The sequence below is a fragment of the Bos mutus genome, chromosome 20, assembly GCF_027580195.1.
Source record: "Bos mutus isolate GX-2022 chromosome 20, NWIPB_WYAK_1.1, whole genome shotgun sequence".
Lineage (NCBI taxonomy): Eukaryota > Metazoa > Chordata > Mammalia > Artiodactyla > Bovidae > Bos > Bos mutus.
In genome coordinates, this window is record NC_091636.1 from 32980785 (window position 1) to 33006587 (window position 25803).

Sequence of the window (25803 nt, forward strand, 5' to 3'; positions counted from 1 at the left end):
CTAACCACTGGCTCATCCAGGGAATTCCCACATTATGCATTTTGACCCCATATCTAGTTATCTTTTCATAGCACTCCTTTTCATGTGTGCTTAGCATTATATAGATAACAAAGCTCTTTCTCTACTGTTTTCAGAGTATTTTCACATACCTGATTCCATTTGACCTGCATAATAATTCTGGAAAGTAGATACTATATTACAGATAAAAATTAAACTTCAGAGACATGAAATGTTTTGCCTAAAGCCATCTGGACAATGAATAGTGAACCAAAGACTCAAACCCCATTTTTCCCAAGTTATGTTCTGTGTCTTTACACTTTATCCAAAGCAACACTCAATCTCCAGAGAATAGGCTTTCCACTGGTCAAGCCCAGACACACCTGTAGGGCAGTGGTCATCTGTGAGCCACAATTAGCAATCACTAAAGACATCTGTAACTCATTCCCCAATACAACATCTATCATTGTACATATTGCTTATTCTTTTGAGTTAAACTATTAAACAAGGCAAACATTGAAAAGCAAACATGGTTCCTATCACAGCTTTTAACTTTAATTGGTATTTTGAATTATGGTAAGGAGACAGAGAATGAATGTTTTGCTCAAGGTCTTGTAGGGAAAGACAAGAAAATTAAAAGACTGGGAAGTGGAAATGCTATGGATGACCTTTAGAGGTGAAAATGCTAGATGGTGGGAAATGGCAGGTGAAATTAGTAATGGGGCAGAAACAGATTTGTATGAAGACTTTTAGGCAGGCTACAGGGAATGTCATCCTATGAGCCATGGGGAGCTAGAAAATGATATTTAACATTGGAGTGACTCGATCAGGTCTGCATTTGCAGTGGATAATAGGTGAAGCATGGGGGGTAAATGGAATGGAGAGACCTAGCAGTTAAGAAGCGCATGGAACTGTTTTAGCAATCATATGAAAGCTCAAGTGAGGAAGTAAGAAAATGGAGAAGGGGACAGTATGCCACAGCAAAAGTTAGAATGACTATTTAGCTATGTGGTGTGAATGAGAGAAAAGGGAAGTAGAATGAGTGATGGATGCATTCACAGAGGCAAAAATCAATGATACAGGGACTTGGTAAAAACATGAGGAAGATCCGATCAGGATTGTGTTAAATTTGTTTGCTCAGTCCCTCAGTTGTGTCCAACTCTTAGGGATCCCGTGGATTGTAGCCCATCCATGGGCTGCTTGTCCATGGAATTTTTCAGGTAAAAATACTGGAATGGGTTGCCATTTCTTCTTCCAGGGAATCTTCCCAACTTAGGGAATGAACCCACATCTCTTGTGTCTCCTGCATTGGCAGGTGGATTTTTTACCACTGCGCCACCTAGGAAGCCCCATGCTAAATTTAAAGTCCTAGAAAGATATCCAAGTAGAGGTGGCCAGTTGATCATTAGGAATATAGGTTAATATTTTTGGGAAATACTATATTTTTTGGCAATGACAGGCACAGGACCTTAGAGAGGAAAAATTCCTCCATACATAATTATAACTTCCTTCTGTTATTCAGATATTTGCTAGGATCTCCTTGTTCCTTCGATACAAATAAGATTCCCAACCCTTCACTGTACACTGTATGCAAATGTAAAGCTTTCCCTAAAATTTCTGCTGATGTCTAGATTTCTTCCATTCATATAGAATGAGCCCTTGCTCTACTGGATTTGTGTCATTTTATGAATTGATTGTCCAAGGTGGCCTGTCCATGTTCCACCCTCTATACCCTGAGACGCGAAACTTGCTTCTTGCTTAATTTCTATATAATGGTTTATTCAGACTTTACTAAGGATCTGAGCAGACAAGGGAGGTTTTATAATCATAATGTAGATGACTTAAAGTTGAACTTCAGATTCATCTGGAATTATGAATCTCCTGGCCTGGAATATCTTTTGATGACATCTGTACCACTTTTCACCCTAGACTCAAGTCCTCTGACAGAATCTTCTCCTTATCCTTTTCTCACCTGTTTTCTCCCCTTACCCCCAGATTGCAGTGGAGACACTACACTCGCCTCTAGATTACTACACCAAACTATCCACCTGTCTCCCTGGCCCTAAGCCTACATTCAGTTAGTCATCAATGTGTTCATCAGAACAAGAAAACCATTTCTTTAATAGAACCACCTTCTATAAAAATTAATTGTTCTCATAAATAACAACTTACCACTTATCTTACCTATTTAAAAATGAGGGCATTATATACACAGAAGAATGTGTTATTTTCAAACTTACCCCATAGAGCCCCAAGATTTTAAGAAATCCCCACTAGAGGTGGGGAAGGGGCAGGAGAGGGTGACTGACTCTAATTTTGTTCATTCTTGCTGCAACTTTAATTAAGAAAAAGAATCTTTACTTCCAACATTTACGTATTGGGCCTGAAAGGAATCTTCCCTTCCAGCTTTACCTTCTGCTGTTTTAGTCTATGCTTAGGAAAACACTTTTCCATACAATTTGCCTACTTTGCATTTGGCCAGGAACCACACCCCGATTCCATACTTGTGTAAGGAATAGTCTTTGGGAAGCCGAGAAGGAAAATCTACTCAAGGAACAAATGACTTTCATTTTTCTCTCTTATGGACTTTCATGCAGTGTGGGATTTTACAAGTTATAAATTGAACAGCTCTCTGGTTACATATGCTCTAGTACAGCATTAACAAAATAGGATTTATAAAGATTAGAAAAGTTAGGAGAGTATTGAAAATATTAATGTATATCTACACAACTGTCCCCAAAGAATCACAATGCACATTAGCATATAAAAGGCACTAGCCAGTATTTTAGTGAATAATCCTATTTAAATTTAACTAATACAATTTTTTCCAAGCACTTAATTTTTTTCCAGATAACACTTATTAACACCCCATGGAATTAATTTGGACAGAATGTCCTCAGCCATCTGCTCTGATTCAGAACTTCTCATTGGCCTCTGGCTTATATGTCTGATAGCAGAGCTGTTTCAGTAAAAAGGGAGCTTCCCCGGGTAGTGCTAGTGGTAAAGAATCCACCTCCAGGTAGATGTAAGAGATGTGGGTTCCATCCCTGGGTTAGAAAGATCCCCTGGAGGAGGGCATGGCAACCTACCCCAGTACTCTTGCCTGGAGAATCCCATGAACAGAGGAGCCTGGAGGGCTACAGTCCGTAGGATTGCAAAGAGTGAGACCTGACTGAAGCAACTTAACATGCACATCAGTAAAAAGAGCTTCCCTGTTGGCTCAGTGGTCCCTGGGCTGGGAAGATCCCCTGGAGAAGGAAATGACAACCCACTCCAGTATTCTTTCCTGGGAAATCCCACAGACAGTAGCCTGGTAGGCTACAGTCCACAGTGTCGCAAGAGTTAGCACGACTTAGCATTTAAACAGCAACAACAGCAAATCAGTGGAAAGAGGGAGTGGAAAAAGAGTTTAAAAAGTAGAAATGAAGACTCTATAGGTAGAGTCAACCTTTTGTCTCTAGAATTATGCATATGACTTGCAAATGATTTGTGAATATGTCTGAACCTTGACCATAATACTTGTGCTATAAGCATTCTCAGTGGAGTTTGTCTCAGTCCTCAAAGACCTTCTTTTAAACCAACTGCAAAGCCTGTGTTTGCCTATGGTGTTAATGTGATATCCAGAGGTTTAGTTTGGTTTGGACATATTTCAGCTTTCTGGGTATGCCTAGGATAGAGCTTCCCTGGTGGCTCAGACAGTAAAGAATCTGCCTGCAATGCAGGAGACCTGGGTTTGATCCCTGGTTGGAAAGATTCCCTGGAGAAGGGAATGGCTACCCACTCCAGTATTCTTGTCTGGAGAATTCCATGGACAGAGGAGCCTGGTGGGCTACAGTCTATGGGTTCACAAACAGTCTGACATGACTGAGCAACTGACACTTTCATTTTCTATAGGGAAATATCACTGTCAGTCCTCAGATGATGCCTTGCAAAGGTGACTTACTCCTGAAACAGTGAAAGAATACTTGACTCTCCAAAAACATGTTCCTTTCTCGTCTCACCAAGTGATGAAGCCCACAAAAAAGACTTTTTCTGCACTTTTCTTTTGCTATTGTGCCAAAGCTGCTCATTCAGAAAATCTTTTGCCACTAAAGAGGAAGTCTCTAGGCAATGTTAAGACTTCTCTGGACCTTGGTGTATTTTCATTTGTAAAATTTGGAGTTTGAATTCAATTATCTCCAAGATCTTTCTGAGTTCTAAGATCCTACATTTCTGCACCTGACAGGTTTCTCTATAATTTTTCATTATGTCTAATATTTGGGTTAACAAAACTCTGAGCACATCAATTTAGAAAACAGTGTTTTAAGATGTGGGTGGCTTTCAGGGAAACTAAACCCATCTTGGATTTAGGTACCGTAACTTTCAATCTGGCCACCAGTTCCAAATACTGCAGATGCGTTCTCTACATTTTAGTAATGCCAACAGACACAGATTTTAATTTCTTAAAGACCTATTTTTAATTTATTTTTCAAACACCAGCTTTTGCACCTCACCCCCACGGAATTCACACCTTCCTAAAAAGAAGGTGCATAACTTGAGTCAAGTCCTTCTCTAATTTGTGGAAGTTTATTAAATCATAGGTTTTTTAGTTAAAAAAATTCATTAGACCACCTGTCAGAATATTTAAGGAGCAGTGCATTTTTGTAAGTAAATTGATGCTGGGTTAATTTAGACAGTGTTTATACAAGTCAACAATTTAGATGATGATGATGAAGATAACAGTAATAGTAATGATGATTTATTAAGTACTCTCTATGGTGGCTCAGTGGTAATGAGTCTGCCTGCCAATGTAGGAGACGCAGGTTTGATCCCTAGGTCAGGAAGATGCACTGGAAAGAAGGAAGGAAATGGCAACCTGAGCCAGTATTCTTGCCTGGGAAATCCCATGGACAGAGGAGCCTAGCGGGCTACAGTCCATGGGGTCACAAGAGTCAGACACAACTCAGTGACTAAACACACACACACACAGACACACACACCTATTTAATACTAATTGCCCCACCCATTTATTCTCATGATCACAGTCATTGCCTTGAAGGTAAGGCAGAAGGATGTGGATAGGTTTTAATAAGCTCCACTTTCATCCAGCTGAGGAAAGGAAGACAACTACATTTGTTGAGCCCTCTTTCTGTGCCAGGCACTGTGCTAAGTATTTTACATGACTTGTATCCATTTAATCTTCCCTGTAGCCTTACAAAGTAGGCATCACATCCATAAGAGATGGAAAACCCAGCCTGAGAAATGTCTAGCTTCCTCAAAGTCCCATATTAGTTTACAAAGCCAGGATTATTTTTTGGATCGGACTCCAAGTCACATGTTTACTTCTATAAATTAGGTGAGATTCACATTTCTTAGCAGTGAGTGCATATACTACATCATTTGTCATCTTGGAGGGCAGAGTCAGATCTGAGGTGTTGGGAAGGTAAAGTGTACTGGAAGTGGAGTGGGCAAGGCTATGAAAGAGCAGATATTAAGTGTAGGCTTTGCCTCAAGATCCCATGCTGCCAGGGGTCCCCCAGGGATGCACTGCTGTTGAATAATAAAAAGGAAGGGAACTTTGAGGTGAGCTGGCTCTGTCCTCCTTGCTTTGTGCCTATTGCTCCTTTGACTGTTTTCCATTTAGTAAGGAAACTGAGGCTGGAGGAATACTAAAATGTAGCCCAAGGTCACAGAGCTGTTGGCAAAAATGGAATCATAATCCAGGTCTCCCAGCTTGCAGACAGAGTTCCACCCTCCACACCTCAGGGAGGAATGTGGACAGAAAATGGACAGGAAGACCAGGATAGGTCAGTGGCCATCAAGCTGCAGGAGACAACATGGTAGAGAGGACCAGCTCTCAGCCTGCACTGTTCCCAATAAACCACGGTGCTCCGGGGCCTTGAATGGAGGGGTGAGAGGCTGGGCCTGGGGTGCTGACCTTCATGGGGCCCTCTCTTTCTGCTGCGCAAGCACAATGGACTTTTTTTCCATTCAGCGGAGACACCCCAGCTCACAACAGCTCCCCAGAGAACACTCCTGCTGCGTGATTTACTTCGTCAGTGCCTGGGCTCAGCAGGTCTGGGCTGGTCTCTGAGAAGTTGTTCCCTTGTAGCACCACTCAACATAGCAGTTCTGGGGAGCAGAGAAACACCTCACTGAAGGAATGGGAATCAGAATGGTTCAAAGGCTGCTACAGGTGACATCAATCTTCACGAAGAACAGCTTTCTGGCTCCACCTCCAGACCACGTGGCCAAGTATGTCAGAACATTAGTTGTTGTTCAACCACTCAGTCATGTGTCACTCTTTGTGACCCCATGGACTGCAGCACACCAGGCCTCCCTGTCCATCACCAACTCCCGGAGTTTGCTCAAACTCATGTCCATTGAGTCAGTGATGCCATCCAACCGTCTCATCCTCTGTTGTTCCCTTCTCCTCCTGCCTTCAATCTTTCCCAGCATCAGTCTTTCCTAAAAAGTCGGCTCTTCGCATCTGGTGGCCCAAGTATTGGAGCTTCAGCTTCACCATTAGTACTTCCAATGAATATTCAGGGTTGATTTCCTTTAGAATTGACTGGTTTGATCTCCTTGCAGTCCAAGGGACTCTCAAGAGTCTTCTTCAGCACCACAGTTCAAAAGCATCAATTCTTCGACGCTCAGAGCTTTGGTAGAGCAGATCTATTATCAGTCTATTCTGTAAAAGGGAAAGCTGCCTTCTCAGGCTACATATGCCTAAGGAGAAAGAATATCAAGGACATTACGTAAAATCGGCACTAGAATAATCATTGTTTATAAGATGCTAGTATCATGTTTCACTTTTCAACATATATTTATTAGAAGCTTCATTTATTCAACAGATGATATTCCCAGTTTGCAGTTTAGAAAACTAAAGGTCAAAAAGGCTAAATAATTTGTTCAGATGATGGTGTGAGCTAGTGCTGGGATCAAATCAGAATCTGGTCTTTTGAAAAAACTTTAATTCGCAAAGATAGACTTGTGTTCATAGCAGCACTATTTATAACAACCAAGACAAGGAAACAGTCCAAGTGCCTGTCAAAAGATAATTGGTTTAAGAAAGGTAAGGGATGTGTGTGTGTGTGTGTGTGTGTGTGTGTGTGTGTGTGCATGTGCACGCACACATGTGTGCTCGCAAGCTCACTTGAGCGAATGTGCTCAGTCATATCAGACTGTTTGCAACCCTATGGACTGTAGCTTGCCAGGCTCCTCTGTCCATGGGATTTTCCAGGCAAAATAATGGAGTGGGTTGCCATTTCCTCCTCCAAGAGATCTTCCAACCCAGCAATCAAACTGTGTCTCCTGCATTAAAGACAAGTTCTTTACTGCTGAGCCAGTGGGGAAGCCATATATATGCACAATGGAATATTACTCAGTCATAAAAAGAATGAAATGTTGCAATTTACATCAACATGGGTGAACCTAGAGATTATCTTACTAACTGAAGAAAGTCCCATAGAGAAAGACAAATATATGATATCACTTATATGTGGAATATAAAAAATAATACAAATGAACCTATATGCAAAACAGAAATAGATTCACAGACATGGAAAACAAATTTATGGTTACCAAAGAGAATATAGGGAAAAGAGAGGGAAGGATAGTTGGAATTGGAAGTATGGGGATTAATAGGTATAAGCTACTATATATAGATGGGGAAGCAGTGGAAACAGTGTCAGACTTTATTTTGGGGGGTTCCAAAATCACTGCAGATGGTGACTGCAGCCATGAAATTAAAAGACACTTACTCCTTGGAAGAAAAGTTATGACCAACCTAGATAGCATATTCAAAAGCAGAGACATTACTTTGCCAACAAAGGTCTGTCTAGTCAAGACTATGGTTTTTCCAGTGGTCATGTGTGGATGTGAGAGTTGGACTGTGACGAAAGCTGAGTGCCAAAGAATTGATGCTTTTGAATTGTGGTGTTGGAGAAGACTCTTGAGAGTCCCTTGGACTGCAAGGAGATCCAACCAGTCCATTCTGAAGGAGATCAGTCCTGGGTGTTCTTTGGAAAGACTGATGCTAAAGCTGAAACTCCAGTACTTTGGCCACCTCATGCGAAGAGTTGACTCATTGGAAAAGACTCTGATGCTGGGAGGGACTGGGGGCAGGAGGAGAAGGGGACAACAGAGGATGAGATGGCTGGATGGCATCACCGACTTGATGGACATGAGTCTGAGTGAACTTCGGGAGTTGGTGATGGACAGGGAGGCCTGGCGTGCTGCGATTCATGGGGCGGCAAAGAGTCGGACACGACTGAGCGACTGAACTGAACTGAACTATGTACAAAACAGATAGTGAAGTGGAATCACTCAGTTGTGTCCGACTCTTTGCAGTCCCGTGGACTGTAGCCTGCCAGGCTCCTCCATCCATGAGATTTCCTAGGCGAGGACATTGGAGTGAGTTGCTATTTCCTTTTCCAGGGGATCTTCCCAACCCAGGGATCAAACCCGGGTCTTCTACATTGCAGGCAGATTCTTTACCATCTGAGCCATCAAGGAAGCCCAAAGCAACAAGTATTTACTGTGAAGCACAGGGAACTGTATTCAATATATTATAATAACCTATAATGGAAAATAATCTGGAAAAAATATATACACAATGGAATCACTTTGCTGTACACCTGAAACAACACAATATTGTAAATCAATTATACTCCAGTTTAAAAAAGAATCTAGGTCTTTTGAACCACTAGAAGAAGGAATCTGGCTTGTAAATCAAAGGAAGCTCCAGAAAGTAAATTTTCTTCTAGCCCAGGGCTTAACAAACTGAGCAGTGCTATGCCACCCTCTGAGGTTATGATTCATGAGTCTGATGCTCAAAGAGTTTCATTTCTAACACATGAGGCTCACTTTGAGTAACACTGCTCTTGTTTGCAGAAAATGTGTGCCTCAACTGTCCCTACCCACAGATGCACTTGGTTTTAAGCAATCTAAAAGAGAAATCAACTCCAAGATTTATCTATCAGTCCCTCCCCACCCCAGGTTCAGGTATTTCTTCCTTAACTCTAAGCTATGACTCCTCTAAGTTCAAATTTTCTTGTCCTATCACTAGGGTAGAGCTGCTCATCATCAATTTCCAAATAATTGTTGTAGTTGTTGTTCAGTCGCTAATTCATATCAGACTCCTTGTAACCCCATGGACTGCAGCACATCAGGCTCCTCTGTCTTCCACCATCTCCTGGAGTTTGCTCAGATTCATGTACATTTAGTCAATGATGCCATCCAGCCATCTCATACTCTGTCACTCCCTTCTCCTTTTGCCTTCAATCTTTCCCAGCATCAGAGTCTTTTCCAAAGAGTCAGCCCTTTGCATCAGGTGGCCAAAGTATTGGAACTTCAGCTTCAGCATCAGTCCTTCCAATGAATATTAAGGGTTGATTTCCTTTAGGGTTGACTGGTTCAATATCCCTACAGTCCAGTTAACTCTCAAGAGTCTTTTCCAGACCCACAATTTGAAAGCATCGGTTCTTTGGCACTCAGCCTCCATCATGATCCAAATAATGGTCCTCTGCTATTCTCTCCCTTGTATCTTCTCTCCCACGTCATGGATGATTGTGCTTCAAAAACACAGGCAAAGTCTCCTAGGAGGGATTCTTTGTTCCCCTGGGCTCTAAAGCACACCTCATGGAAGAAGCCTTAGTAACTTCCAGACTCAGTGTCTTTCACCAAAACCAATTAACATTTCAGCACCAATTAACACCATGGCTCTTTGCAACCCAATGGCCTCCCCAGCCCTGATTTCAAACAGTAAAAAAAAAAAATTCTGTAACAGCTTCCAGCCATGAGGCTCTGTGACAGAAGAGTGATTTTAGCCCAGGTCATGCTGGGGTATGGAAGGAGGGAGGGCTGTCTGTAACTCTTTCTTAACAACTTTGACCCAAGAGTTTTTGAAGCAGGAGTGCATATAAAATCTTTTTCTCTCCTTCATTCTGCTGATGTTGTAAGATTAAAGTACAGGCAAATGTAGATAGGCACCTTTCATTATCTGTGGCAGGAGAGCCAAAGACTAGAGAGAATTGCCAAGCTACTGAGAAGTTGGATACCCATTCAGTGCCTGCTGAGTGTGTGTGTGTGTGTGTTTGTGTGTGTCTGTGTATGTGTGGAGAAATTGCCAGCTGAGTGTGTGTGTGTGTGTATGTGTGTGTGAGAGAGAGAGACAAAGAGAGAAAAAAACATACTTTTCTAAAAAACACAGCTTAGGATAGAGGTCTACTCACTCTAGGACTTCCCTGGTGGCTCAGACGGTAAAGCATCTGCCTGCAATGTGGGAGGCCCAGGTTCTATCCCTGGGTTGGGAAGATCCCCTGGAGAAGGAAATGGCAACCCACTCCAGTACTCTTACCTGGAAAATTCCACGGACTGAGGAGCCTGGTAGGCTACAGTCCATGGGGTTGCAAAGAGTCGGACATGACCAAATGACTTCACTTTTTACTCTAATAAATCTCTCTGGAGCTCTGTTTTCTTAGATGGAGTTGGTGGAGTTTAATATCTAAAGAAAAACAAACCTAGTGTATAGCTGGCACTCACAAAGAGGTAAGAGCAGGGGGATTGATGGGGGTAGAAGGAATAAAGAGGAAATGTCCAGGCAGCAGGGATGTCAGCCAGGTCAAGGCACAGTAGGGTGGACATTCAGCGAGCAACTAAGGGGAGGGGAGGCTTGTTTGGGACTTGAAAAGAACTGTGATATGAACCATCAAGCAGTTGAGCAAGTAAGAGGTTTCTGATTCAAGAATTAAAATGGACCATATCTGTACCACATTCTGAGACTGTGAGGAGGTGGCCTGTGGCAAGACACACACCATGGAAACCATGAACATCCCAGTAAGAGAGGGTAGGAAGGACTAATTGGTGACTTGAGGGAAGGTTTAAAGGAAGCAGAGGTCCTCGCTAGGTTGGAAGCTGTCAGAACAAGCCTATAATTGGCTATCTCAATATGTCTTGAGAAGACACATGAGAAGACTCTACACATGGACATCACCAGATGGCCAACACCAAAATCAGATTGATTATATTTTTTGCAGCCAAAGATGGAGAAGCTCTATACAGTCAACAAAAACAAGACCAGGAGCTGACTGTGGCTCAGATCATGAAATCCTTATTGCCAAATTCAGACTGAAATTGAAGAAAGTAGGGAAAACCACTAGACCATTCAGGTATGACCTAAATCAAATCCCTTATGATTATACAGTGGAAGTGAGAAATAGATTTAAGGGCCTAGATCTGATAGATAGAGTGCCTGATGAACTATGGACTGAGGTTCATGACATTGTACAGGAGACAGGGATCAAGACTATCCCCATGGAAAAGAAATGCAAAAAAGCAAAATGGCTGTCTGGGGAGGTTTTACAAATAGCTGTGAAAAAAAGAGAAGCAAAAAGCAAAGGAGAAAAGGAAAGATATAGGCATCTGAATGCAGAGTTCCAAAGAATAGCAAGAAGAGATAAGAAAGCCTTCCTCAGCGATCAATGCAAAGAAATAGAGGAAAACAACAGAATGGGAAAGACTAGAGATCTCTTCAAGAAAATTAGAGATACCAAGGGAACATTTCATGCAAAGATGGGCTCGATAAAGGACAGAAATGGTATGGACCTAACAGAAGCAGAAGATATTAAGAAGAGATTGCAAGAATACACAGAACTGTACAAAAAAGATCTTCATGACCCAGATAATCATGATGGTGTGATCACTGACCTAGAGCCAGACATCCTGGAATGTGAAGTCAAGTGGGCCTTGGAAAGCATCACTACAAACAAAGCTAGTGGAGGTGATGGAATTCCAGCGGAGCTATTTCAAATCCTGAAAGATAATGTTGTGAAAGTGCTGCACTCAATATGCCAGTAAATTTGGAAAACTCAGCAGTGGCCACAGGACTGGAAAAGGTCAGTTTTCATTCCAATCCCAAAGAAAGGCAATGCCAAAGAATGCTCAAACTACCGCACAATTGCACTCATCTCACACACTAGTAAAGTAATGCTCAAAATTCTCCAAACCAGGCTTCAGCAATATGTGAACCGTGAACTTCCAGATGTTCAAGCTGGTTTTAGAAAAGGCAGATGAACCAGAGATCAAATTGCCAGCATCCACTGGATCATGGAAAAAGCAAGAGAGTTCCAGAAAAACATCTATTTCTGCTTTGTTGACTATGCCAAAGCCTTTGACTGTGTGGATCACAATAAACTGTGGAAAATTCTGAAAGAGATGGGAATACCAGACCACCTTACCTGCCTCTTGAGAAACCTGTATGCAGGTCAGGAAGCAACAGTTAGAACTGGACATGGAACAACAGACTGGTTCCAAATAGGAAAAGGAGTAGGTCAAGGCTGTATATTGTCACCCTGCTTATTTAACTTCTATGCAGAGTACATCATGAGAAACGCTGGACTGGAAGAAGCACAAGCTGGAATCAAGATTGCTGGGAGAAATATCAATCACCTCAGATATGCAGATGACACCACCCTTATAGCAGAAAGTGAAGAGGAACTCAAAAGCCTCTTGATGAAGGTGAAAGAGGAGAGTGAAAAAGTTGGCTTAAAGCTCAACATTCAGAAAATGAAGATCATGGCATCTGGTCCCATCACTTCATGGGAAATAGATGGGGAAACAGTGGAAACAGTGTCAGACTTTATTTTTCTGGGCTCCAAAATCACTGCAGATGGTGACTGCAGCCATGAAATTAAAAGACGCTTACTCCTTGGAAGGAAAGTTATGACCAACCTAGATAGCATATTCAGAAGCAGAGACATCACTTTGCCAACAAAGGTCCATCTAGTCAAGGCTATGGTTTTTCCTGTGGTCATGTATGGATATGAGAGTTGGACTGTGAAGAAGGCTGAGCACGGAAGAATTGATGCTTTTGAACTGTGGTGTTGGAGAAGACTCTTGAGAGTCCCTTGGACTGCAAGGAGATCCAACCAGTCCATTCTGAAGGAGATCAGCCCTGGGATTTCTTTGGAGGGAATGATGCTGAAGCTGAAACTCCAGTACTTTGGCCACCTCATGCGAAGAGTTGACTCATTGGAAAAGACTCTGATGCTGGGAGGGATTGGGGGCAGGAGGAGAAGGGGATGACAGAGGATGAGATGTCTGGATGGCATCACTGACTCAATGGACGTGAGTCTGAGTGAACTCCAGGAGATGGTGATGGACAGGGAGGCCTGGAGTGCTGAGATTCATGGGGTTGCAAAGAGTCGGACAGGACTGAGTGACTGAACTGAACTGAACTGAACTGATATGTCTTATCTCTAGGATAGAGTGAGGATAACCGGTAAAGAAGTCATAGTAGTTTGTTTTAGTCTAGAGAGGTCAATGTTTCATATTTTGTGAGTGATGTTTCTGTGTTGAGACAAAATTACAAAATTAAAAAATCTCCCTTTCTCATGATCTTGAGTAATCTTGTCTGTGATGGGTATTCTGGGAGAGTATGTCCAACAGAAAGAGAACATGACGTTGTTGTGAAAGTCAGGTCAGCTTCCAGATGTCAGGGCTTGCTTTTAAATTTCTTTTCACTTACCCCCTTTGCATGCACTTATTCCCATTTGGTCAAAAACCTCTGATGTGAAATAGTCTTTATATGTGCTTTTTTTATTGTTCTTTTTTTCACTAAAACAGCTGAGACTGTATCTGTGCAGATTCGCAGACCATTTTGACAATGAGTTGGTGAAAAACTAGCCCAAGGCTTATCTGTTGGAATGCAAGCTTATCAGATTGAGTCATCCTGAAAATCAGCATTCCCCGTGGCTTAGGTTTCTGCCTATCTGTTTGGACAGGGATTGGAAATGACTGATGATGAGTATAAGGAATCCCAGGTGGTAGAGGCCAGAGAGATTGAAACTGGAAAAGAAATGTGAGCACACAGCATTTTGTAAAGGGAATTGCTGATTCTTTGATATTGGTGAACATTCCAACTTCTTTCTCAAGGTATTACAACTTATTCAGGGAAGAAAGAAGCAGAAGGTGAGGTGGCCAACAGTCATATTTTCAACTGAATATTTGTCTTGCCCTTTTTGGCAGGGAGAAGCTATATTTTTCTCAGTCTTGGTTGAATGAGTGCCCCTGAAGGCTTGTTTGTGTTGGGTGTACTTGGAAGACACAGCTTTGGATGCTGTTGTTGAGTTGCTCAGTCCTGCCTACTCTGTGCAACCCTGTGACCTGCAGCATGCCAGGTTTTCCTGTCCTTTACCATCTCCTGGAGTCTGCTCAAATTCGTGTCCATTGAGTTGATGATGCCATGCAACCATCTCATTCTCTATTGACCCCTTCTCCTCCTACCCTCAATCTTTCCCACCATCAGGGACTTTTCCATTGAGTTGGCTCTTTGCATCAGGTGGCCAAAGTATTGGAGCTTTAGCTTTAGCATCAGTCCTTCCAATGAGCATTCAGGGTTGATTTTTCTTTAGGATGGACTGGTTGGATCTCCTTGCAGTCCAAGGGACTCTCAAGAGTCTTCTCCAGCACCACAGTTTGAAAGCATTAGTTCTTCGGCACTCAGCCTCTTTTGTTGTCCATCTCTTACATCAGTACATGACTACTGGAAAAACCATAACTTTAACTATATGGACCTTTGTCGGCAAAGTAATGTCTCTGCTTTTTAGTACACTGTCTAGGTTTGTCATAGCTTTTCTTCCAAGGAACAAGCGTCTTTTAATTTCATGGCTGCAGTCATTGTCTGCAGTATAGCTTTGGATGACTGATCTATTAACTGCCAAGAGTGATTCCAACAAATAAAAGTGCTTATTTAAGTGAGACGATATAAGCCAAATCTTTCCTGCTAGAAGTGGGCTCCCCCTAACAAAATTGTTAAATAATCTCTAATAACTTGCTAACATCACTCTAGGCAATGATGTTTCAGCTTTTAACTTATATTCAATTGACAAAATGTTTTCTTTCATAATGTTTTCAATATAACAGCAATTTTTTAAAAGTTGGATATATGAAATTTTCTCAGTTTATCTGGCCTGGGAGGACTTCAGAAGAAAATACTACACATATCAACTGAAGACACTAATTTTGGCTTTATTATATGAAGTGCAAATCTTCTGGCTCTTGCCCTGTATGTCTGGGATTATAGCCTGTTTCTAATTAACTTATTTTAAAGTACTAAAAATAATTAGATAGGACTAGCTAGAGACTTTCTTATCATAATTGACTTTTTTCCCACAGAAATTACAAGTATAGCTTGAATTTTGGCTTTAAAATATTCCATCCTCCCACCCACTCATCACTTATTTCCCTGTGGCCTCAGCTGTTAAAAGAAGCTTACAAGTTGTTTCTGGAGCTGTGGCATCCTATCCTGAAGGAGCAGTATGTGGAGGTGAGATTGTAATGTGTGATTTCATTAGTAGATGCTAAAAGCACAGGCTGCCCTTTGGAAATGTATGTGAGATTTGGCCAATGTAAAACTGAGCAAATTCAGCAAATAACTGCTGCTTATCTAGAATACTAAACAGAAAAGCTGTTGCTCTTATGATTTAGCTCACGTTCAAAATTTAGCTCAGGTTATGAAAATAACTAACGCCATAACGCCACAAAAAGTGATTCATGAAAATACATCTTTCAGATCTTTGAGATTCATTTTGGAAGGGTTTAATTTATATTTCCCATTTCTCCAAATAAAATATTTATAATAATTACTTTGTCATGAATAGACTGTAGGGAAACTACGTCAAGAGCATGGTTCAATCTAAGTTCAATCTGTTAACAAAGACTATATGTGGATTCAGGGAAGACGTAGTGGATCTGTTGCTAGAAAATAGCCAGGAAAATTAGTGCTATTCCTGCCCTCAGTTTTAAATTTATTGGTGAGCAGTTAAGGGAGTTAATGAACTTGACTCTTACTGCTCTTCACAGGCAGAGCAGGCTACCTCGTGTATATCTGCGTGCTTCGACATGACATGAATTTATTGGAGAACTGAAATTTCACACCTTTCAAGCACACACAACTCATTGACCACTGTGTTGTACTTCAATGATGTGTCCAAGCATCTTCCAAATAGATATGGCCACAGATTCTTGAATCTGATAAAGACTGAGAGACTCCTTAAAGCCATAAACCATGTTCAGGGGCATCTTGATGTTTCTATGACATGAGCTCTGCATATAAAGGCTGTTTCAAGGAGTTACTGTTTACTGCTCCAACTGGCACCAGGTAGACAGCTTTAGACCTAGAAAGTGTATGTATGTTGAAAAGAGAGAAGTACTTAAAGTAAGTAGAAATGTAGTCTTCTCTCAGCCTCTATGAGAATACATCACTTTACTCCTGCTCATGCAGGAAGTTGTTTTTTTTTTAATCGAAGCATAGTTGTTTACAATGTTTTGTTAATTTCTGCTGTACAATAAAGTGAATCAGTTATACATATATATACATACATTCGTTTTAAATATTCTTTTCCATTATGGTTTATCAGAGGATATTGAATAAAGTTCCTTGTGCTATACAGTAGGACCTTGTTGTTTATTCATTCAAACAATAAATGCTGTTTATTAATAGAATGAATAATCCCAATATCTGCTACTCCCAAACTCCCAATCCACCCCTCCTCCAGCTCCCTCCCCCTTGGCAACCACAGTGTTCTCTATGTCTACGAGTTTGTTTCTGTTTCATAGATAAATCCGATTGTATCATATTTTAGATTCTACATATAAGTGATAATCATATGGTATTTGTCTTTCTGACTTACTTCACTTAGTGTGATAATCTCTAGCTCTATCCATATTACTGCAAATGGCATTATATCATTCTTTTTTTATAACTGAGTAGTATTCCATTGTATATATGTACCACATCTCAGGAAGGAAGAGTTTTACATCCAGTTTTTCTTTATCTTCCAATTGAGGGTAGAGAAAAAAGTGCTTAAATGCCCAATGTGGAACTTTATGACCTGGTTTCATGATTGCCTCGGAATGAGCATTTACATTCTTTTACTTGCTCTAGATCTTGTATCGGAGAAGGCAATGGCACCCCACTCCAGTACTCTTGCCTGGAAAACCCCATGGATGGAGGAGCCTGGTGGGCTGCAGTCCATGAGGTTGCTAAGAGTCGGACACGACTGAGCGACTTCACTTTCACTTTTCACTTTCATGCATTGGAGAAGGAAATGGCAACCCACTCCAGGGTTCTTGCCTGGAGAATCCCAGGGACGGGGGAGCCTGGTGGTCTGCCATCTATGGGGTCGCACAGAGTCGGACACGACTGAAGTGATGCAGCAGCAGCAGCAGCAGCAGATCTTGTATCTTCTTTGGTGTTTTTCTTGAGGGATTTCTTTGGTCTTTGTACTTGGGAAAGTTTTTTTCTTCTCCAAGAGTGCATGACTTATCTCTGTGACATTTGGGGGGTTTTTCCTTCTGCAATCGTTGCTAAAAATTCAGATAAAATTTACACATGGTGAGGTGGAGAGGGGGAAAAGTAGTATAACCAATTGGTGACTAGGATGTTATTTATGCTATGCCTTTAAAGAATTTTAATTTTTCTTTTTAAAAATCAACCAAAGCATTTCCCCCCAGTGCCCCAGCACAAGAATCCATCCATTTACTGAGTCAGCCAGTACCTCAACAACAAGAATGTAACAAGACCATGCTGTGGGCTTAGAGTGGGGGCAGGAGAGGCATGGCATAGAGTCAAAACACTTTCCTCTTGATTCTTGTCTTTGATTTGCAGGGCAGTCTTCTTGGAATGTGAGATTTATATGAGACACAGTTGCAGAATGGTACAAGACAGATTGCAACAGAGTACCAACATTTTGACTTGTAGACATCATACGCTGTTGGCATTCAAAGAAAGGAAAAATGGCAAAAGTGACTTATCTAATATCTCAGGACAATAGTACCCTGACCTTCCCTACCCTTTACCTTTCCTCAAACCATTGTAATGTTTTGCTCAAATATGAAGAGCACATCTATTTTCTCTATTTAGATGTGATCTACTTTTGTAGATCCAGTCATGGATCCATGTGGATTCAGTGGTCCAGTCATAGACTACTTAAAATAGTAAAAAGCATCTCTTCTAAGGTGGAAAGTTGTGCTTGGTTTGGGGATTGCCTGTAGACAATAAAGTTCAGATTAGGCCAATGAGTGAGAGTTTCATGGAGGTTTGAAAGATCCACCAGCAGACATTCAATACTTTGTGCTCTCACTGGTGTTAATGACAATTGCTTATGAGGGGGTGGGGAGCAAAACATTAGGTGAAATGGTTCTCTTTTTTATTAATTTTTGATGGAATATATTTGCTTTACAATGTCGTGTTAGTTTCTGTTGTACATCAAAGAGAATCATATATATACACACATTTATCCCCTCTATTTTGGACTTCCTTCCCATTTAGGTCACCACAGAGCACTGAGTAGAGTTCCTTGTACTATATGGTAGGTTCTCAGTAGTTATCTGTTTTATACATCAGATCAGATCAGTCACTCAGTCGTGTCCGACTCTTTGCCACCCCATGAATCGCAGCACGCCAGGCCTCCCTGTCCCTCACCAACTCCCGGAGTTCACTCAGACTCACGTCCATCGAGTCAGTGATGCCATCCAGCCATCTCATCCTCTGTCGTCCCCTTCTCCTCCTGCCCCCAATCCCTCCCAGCATCAGAGTCCTTTACAATGAGTCAACTCTTCACATGAGGTGGCCAAAGTACTGGAGTTTCAGCTTTAGCATCATTCCTTCCAAAGAAATCCCAGGGCTAATCTCCTTCAGAATGGACTGGCTGGATCTCCTTGCAGTCCAAGGGACTTTCAAGAGTCTTCTCCAACACCACAGTTCAAAAGCATCAATTCTTTGGCTCTCAGCCTTCTTCACAGTCCAACTCTCACATCCATACATGACCACAGGAAAAACCATAGCCTTGACTAGATGGACCTTTGTTGGCAAAGTGATGTCTCTGCTTTTGAATATGCTATCTAGGTTGGTCATAACTTTCCTTCCAAGGAGTAAGCGTCTTTTAATTTCATGGCTGCAGTCACCATCTGCAGTGATTTGGGAGCCCAAAAAAATAAAGTCTGACACTGTTTCCACTGTTTCCCCATCTATTTCCCATGAAGTGATGGGACCAGATGCCATGATCTTTGTTTTCTGAATGTTGAGCTTTAAGCCAACTTTTTCACTCTCCTCTTTCACCTTCATCAAGAGGCTTTTGAGTTCCTCTTCACTTTCTGCCATAAGGGTGGTGTCATCTGCATATCTGAGGTTATTGATATTTCTCCCAGCAATCTTGATTCCAGCTTGTGCTTCTTCCAGTCCAGCGTTTCTCATGATGTACTCTGCATAGAAGTTAAATAAGCAGGGTGACAATATACAGCTTTGACGAACTCCTTTTCCTATTTGGAACTAGTCTGTTGTTCCATGTCCAGTTCTAACTGTTGCTTCCTGACCTGCATACAAATTTCTCAAGAGGAAGATCAGGTGGTCTGGTATTTCCCATCTCTTTCAGAATTTTCCACAGTTTATTGTGATCCACACAGTCAAAGGCTTTGGCATAGTCAATAAAGCAGAAATAGATGTTTTTCTGGAACTCTCTGTTTTTTCTATGATCCAGCAGATGTTGGCAATTTGATCTCTGGTTCCTCTGCCTTTTCTAAAACCAGCTTGAACATCAGGAAGTTCACGGTTCACATATTGCTGAAGCCTGGCTTGGAGAATTTTCAGCATTACTTTACTAGCGTGTGAGATGAGTGCAATTGTGCGGTAGTTTGAGCATTCTTTGGCATTGCCTTTCTTTGGGATTGGAATGAAAACTGACCTTTTCCAGTCCTGTGGCCACTGCTGAGTTTTCCAAATTTGCTGGCATATTGAGTGCAGCACTTTCACAGCATCATCTTTCAGGATTTGGAATAGCTCAACTGGAATTCCATCACCTCCACTAGCTTTGTTCATGGTGATGCTTTCTAAGGACCACTTGCCTTCACATTCCAGGGTGTCTGGCTCTAGGTCAGTGATCACACCATCGTGATTATCTGGGTCGTGAAGATCTTTTTTGTACAGTTCTTCTGTGTATTCTTGCCATCTCTTCTTAATATATTCTGCTTCTGTTAGGTCCATACCATTTCTGTCCTTTATCGAGCTCATCTTTGCATGAAATGTTCCTTTGGTATCTCTGATTTTCTTGAAGAGATCCCTAGTCTTTCCCATTCTGTTGTTTTCCTCTATTTCTTTGCATTGATCATTGAATAGTAGTGTATATATGTCAATCCCAATCTTCCAATCTATCCCAAGCCCACTTACCCTTTGGTATTGGTACATTTGTTCTTTATATCTGTGTCCTTATTTCTGCTTTGCATAAAATGATCTATACCATTTTTCTAGATTCCATATGTGTATGTTAATATACACTGTTTTTCTCTTTCTGACTTACTTCACTCTGTATGAAAGTCTGTAGATCCATCCACATCTCTGTAAATGACAGGATTTTGTTCCTTTTTATGGCTGAGTAATAGTCCATTGTATATATGTACTGCTGCTGCTGCTGCTGCTAAGTCGCTTCAGTCGTGTCCGGCTCTGTGCGACCCCATGACGGCAGCCCACCAGGCTCCTCCGTCCCTGGGATTCTCCAGGCAAGAACACTGGAGTGGGTTGCCATTTCCTTCTCCAATGCATGAAAGTGAAAAGTGAAAGTGAAGTCACTCAGTCATGTCCGACTCTGTGCGACCCCATGGACTGCACCCCACCAGACTCTTCCGTCCATGGGATTCCCCAGGCAAGAGTACTGGAGTGGGGTGCCATCGCCTTCTCCGATATATGTACTACATCTTCTTTATCCATTCCTCTGTTGATGGACATTTAGGTTCCTTCTATGTCCTGACTATTGTAAATAGTGATGTAATGAACATTGGGTGCTTGTGCATTTTTGAATTATAATTTTCTCTCAATGTATGCCCAGTAATGGGATTGTTGGGTCATATAGTAGTTCTAATTTGGGTTTTTTAAGGAACCTCCATACTGTTCTCCAGAGTGGCTGTATCAGTTTACATTCCCACCAACAATGCATCCAGGTTCCCTTTTCTCCACACCATTTCCAGCTATAAACAGCATTGCTGTTTATAGTTTTTTTGATGATGGTTATTCTGATTGGTGTGAGGTGATACCTCATTGTAGTTTTGATTTGCATCTCTCTAATAATTAGTGGTGTTGAGCATCATTTCACGTGTATGTTGGCCATCTACATGTCTTCTTTGGAGAAATGTCTGTTTAGGTCTTCTGCCCAGTTTTTAGTTGAGTGGTTTGTTTTTTAGATATTGAGCTATGTGAACTGTTTGTATATTTTGGAGATTAATCTTTTGTCAGTTGTTTCATTTGCAAATAATTTCTCTCATTCTGAGGATTGTCTTTTCATCTTATTTCTGGTTTCCTTTGCTGGGTAAATGCCTAGAAGTTTCATTTGGTCCCATCCATTTATTTTTGGTTTTGAATGGTTTCTCTTTTGACCATAAAATTCAGCAAGTCCTCTGAGAAATTTAGATAACTACATGTTACATGTTTTCATTTAAAACCCTGAAGTGGAAAAAAATGCTTTTAGGCTTGACATTCTGTCCTATACAATGCATATGCCAAGACAGATTATTTATTTTCAAAAGTACGTATCCAGTGAAGTGCATTCCTTCACTTATTGAATAGACAAAAGGGAAACCACCTTTGGAACACCCGAAAGACAGCTGTGAAGCAACCTTTTGCCAAGTGTGGATGGCCTTTGCCCTGTTTTTTTCCTGTCTTCCTTCTCAGTTTTGCAGTGAGAGGGGACAATTTTATAGTAACTTGATGAAAGGCAGAGCAAAAAGTCCCAGCTGCTCTTGCCCCAGCTGTCTCTGAGATCTAATAATATAGGGTGGGAATAGCACATCTCTCCAAAGAGCGCACAAATTTTAAGTTGCTTTAATTTTCCTGCCAATTAGACTTTTAAGATGCCAAATACATCTCCAGGCAACCTCTCTGAGAATTTAGTACTCTTTGGTAAAGGAGCCAAAGGCAGAGAGAAATTTTCAAGTGGCAAAACAGCATGGAAAAAATTATTCTTTCATCACCAAAGAAAAATTCACGTGCATGCTTTTATTTAGGAAACATGGAGACATGGGGATTCTTTTTAAAAGTTTTTTTATTGGAGTGTAGTTGACTTACAATGTTGTGTTAATTTTAGGGATACAGCTAAGTGAATCTGTTATACGTATATCCATTCCTTTTTTAGATTCTTTTCTCATCTAGACTATTACAAAATATTCAGTAGAGTTCCCTGTGCTATACAGTAGGTCCTTCAGTTCAGATCAGTTCAGTTCAGTTCAGTCATTAGTTGTGTCCAACTCTTTGCGACCCCGTGAATCGCAGCATGCCAGGCCTCCCTGTCCATCACCAACTCCTGGAGTTCACTCAGACTCACGTCCATCGAGTCAGTGATGCCATCCAGCCATCTCCTCCTCTGTCGTCCCCTTCTCCTCCTGCCCCCAATCCCTCCCAGCATCAGAGTCTTTTCCAATGAGTCAACTCTTCACATGAGGTGGCCAAAGTACTGGAGTTTCACCTTTAGCATCATTCCTTCCAAAGAAATCCCAGGGCTGATCTCCTTCAGAATGGACTGGTTGGATCTCCTTGCAGTCCAAGGGACTCTCAAGAGTCTCCTCCAACACCACAGTTCAAAAGCATCAGTTCTTCGGTGCTCAGCCTTCTTCACAGTCCAACTCTCACATCCATATATGACCACAGGAAAAACCATAGCCTTGACTAGACAGACCTTTTTTGGCAAAGTGATTTCTCTGCTTTTGAATAGGCTATCTAGGTTGGACATAACTTTCCTTCCAAGGAGTAAGTGTCTTTTAATTTCGTGGCTGCAGTCACCATCTGCAGTGATTTGGGAGCCCAAAAAATAAAGTCTGACAGTGTTTCCACTATTAAATGTTCCTTTGGTATCTCTGATTTTCTTGAAGAGATCCCTAGTCTTTCCCATTCTGTTGTTTTCCTCTATTTCTTTGCATTGATCATTGAATAGTAGTGTATATATGTCAATCCCAATCTTCCAATCTATCCCAAGCCCACTTACCCTTTGGTATTGGTACATTTGTTCTTTATATCTGTGTCCTTATTTCTGCTTTGCATAAAATGATCTATACCATTTTTCTAGATTCCATATGTGTATGTTAATATACACTGTTTTTCTCTTTCTGACTTACTTCACTCTGTATGAAAGTCTGTAGATCCATCCACATCTCTGTAAATGACAGGATTTTGTTCCTTTTTATGGCTGAGTAATAGTCCATTGTATATATGTACTGCTGCTGCTGCTGCTGCTAAGTCGCTTCAGTCGTGTCCGGCTCTGTGCGACCCCATGACGGCAGCCCACCAGGCTCCTCCGTCCCTGGGATTCTCCAGGCAAGAACACTGGAGTGGGTTGCTATTTCCTTCTCCAATGCATGAAAGTGAAAAGTGAAAGTGAAGTCACTCAGTCATGTCCGACTCTGTGCGACCCCATGGACTGCACCCCACCAGACTCTTCCGTCCATGGGATTCCCCAGGCAAGAGTACTGGAGTGGGGTGCCATCGCCTTCTCCGATATATGTACTACATCTTCTTTATCCGTTCCTCTGTTGATGGACATTTAGGTTCCTTCTATGTCCTGACTATTGTAAATGGTGATGTAATGAACATTGGGTGCTTGTGCATTTTTGAATTATAATTTTCTCTCAGTGTATGCCCAGTAATGGGATTGTTGGGTCATATGGTAGTTCTAGTTTGGGTTTTTTAAGGAACCTCCATACTGTTCTCCAGAGTGGCTGTATCAGTTTACATTCCCACCAACAATGCATCCAGGTTCCCTTTTCTCCACACCATTTCCAGCATTTGCTGTTTATAGTTTTTTGATGATGGTTATTCTGATTGGTGTGAGGTGATACCTCATTGTAGTTTTGATTTGCATCTCTCTAATAATTAGCGGTGTTGAGCATCATTTCACATGTATGTTGGCCATCTACATGTCTTCTCTGGAGAAATGTCTGTTTAGGTCTTCTGCCCAGTTTTTAGTTGAGTGGTTTGTTTTTAGATATTGAGCTATGTGAACTGTTTGTATATTTTGGAGATTAATCTTTTTGTCAGTTGTTTCATTTGCAAATAATTTCTCTCATTCTGAGGATTGTCTTTTCATCTTATTTCTGGTTTCCTTTGCTGGGTAAATGCCTAGAAGTTTCATTTGGTCCCATCCATTTATTTTTGGTTTTGAATGGTTTCTCTTTTGACCATAAAATTCAGCAAGTCCTCTGAGAAATTTAGATAACTACATGTTACATGTTTTCATTTAAAACCCTGAAGTGGAAAAAAATGCTTTTAGGCTTGACATTCTGTCCTATACAATGCATATGCCAAGACAGATTATTTATTTTCAAAAGTACGTATCCAGTGAAGTGCATTCCTTCACTTATTGAATAGACAAAAGGGAAACCACCTTTGGAACACCCGAAAGACAGCTGTGAAGCAACCTTTTGCCAAGTGTGGATGGCCTTTGCCCTGTTTTTTTCCTGTCTTCCTTCTCAGTTTTGCAGTGAGAGGGGACAATTTTATAGTAACTTGATGAAAGGCAGAGCAAAAAGTCCCAGCTGCTCTTGCCCCAGCTGTCTCTGAGATCTAATAATATAGGGTGGGAATAGCACATCTCTCCAAAGAGCGCACAAATTTTAAGTTGCTTTAATTTTCCTGCCAATTAGACTTTTAAGATGCCAAATACATCTCCAGGCAACCTCTCTGAGAATTTAGTACTCTTTGGTAAAGGAGCCAAAGGCAGAGAGAAATTTTCAAGTGGCAAAACAGCATGGAAAAAAATTATTCTTTCATCACCAAAGAAAAATTCACGTGCATGCTTTTATTTAGGGAAACATGGAGACATGGGGATTCTTTTTTAAAAGTTTTTTATTGGAGTGTAGTTGACTTACAATGTTGTGTTAATTTTAGGGATACAGCTAAGTGAATCTGTTATACGTATATCCATTCCTTTTTTTTAGATTCTTTTCTCATCTAGACTATTACAAAATATTCAGTAGAGTTCCCTGTGCTATACAGTAGGTCCTTCAGTTCAGATCAGTTCAGTTCAGTTCAGTCATTAGTTGTGTCCAACTCTTTGCGACCCCGTGAATCGCAGCATGCCAGGCCTCCCTGTCCATCACCAACTCCTGGAGTTCACTCAGACTCACGTCCATCGAGTCAGTGATGCCATCCAGCCATCTCCTCCTCTGTCGTCCCCTTCTCCTCCTGCCCCCAATCCCTCCCAGCATCAGAGTCTTTTCCAATGAGTCAACTCTTCACATGAGGTGGCCAAAGTACTGGAGTTTCACCTTTAGCATCATTCCTTCCAAAGAAATCCCAGGGCTGATCTCCTTCAGAATGGACTGGTTGGATCTCCTTGCAGTCCAAGGGACTCTCAAGAGTCTCCTCCAACACCACAGTTCAAAAGCATCAGTTCTTCCGTGCTCAGCCTTCTTCAGAGTCCAACTCTCACATCCATACATGACCACAGGAAAAACCATAGCCTTGACTAGACAGACCTTTGTTGGCAAAGTGATGTCTCTGCTTTTGAATATGCTATCTAGGTTGGACATAACTTTCCTTCCAAGGAGTAAGTGTCTTTTAATTTCATGGCTGCAGTCACCATCTGCAGTGATTTTGGAGCCCAAAAAAATAAAGTCTGACAGTGTTTCCACTATTTCCCCATCTATTTCCCATGAAGTGATGGGACCAGATGCCATGATCTTCGTTTTCTGAATGTTGAGCTTTAAGCCAACTTTTTCACTCTCCACTTTCATTTTCATCAAGAGGCTTTTGAGTTCCTCTTCACTTTCTGCTATAAGGGTGGTGTC

At 41.4% G+C, this 25803-nt stretch overlaps 1 protein-coding gene across 1 annotated transcript in view; it reads left to right on the forward strand.

Annotated features, from left to right (window-relative positions):
* Window positions 1-25803, forward strand: part of PLCXD3 (phosphatidylinositol specific phospholipase C X domain containing 3) — a 205224-nt gene that overhangs the window by 127438 nt on the left and 51983 nt on the right. The gene's annotated exons all lie outside the window — the stretch shown is intronic.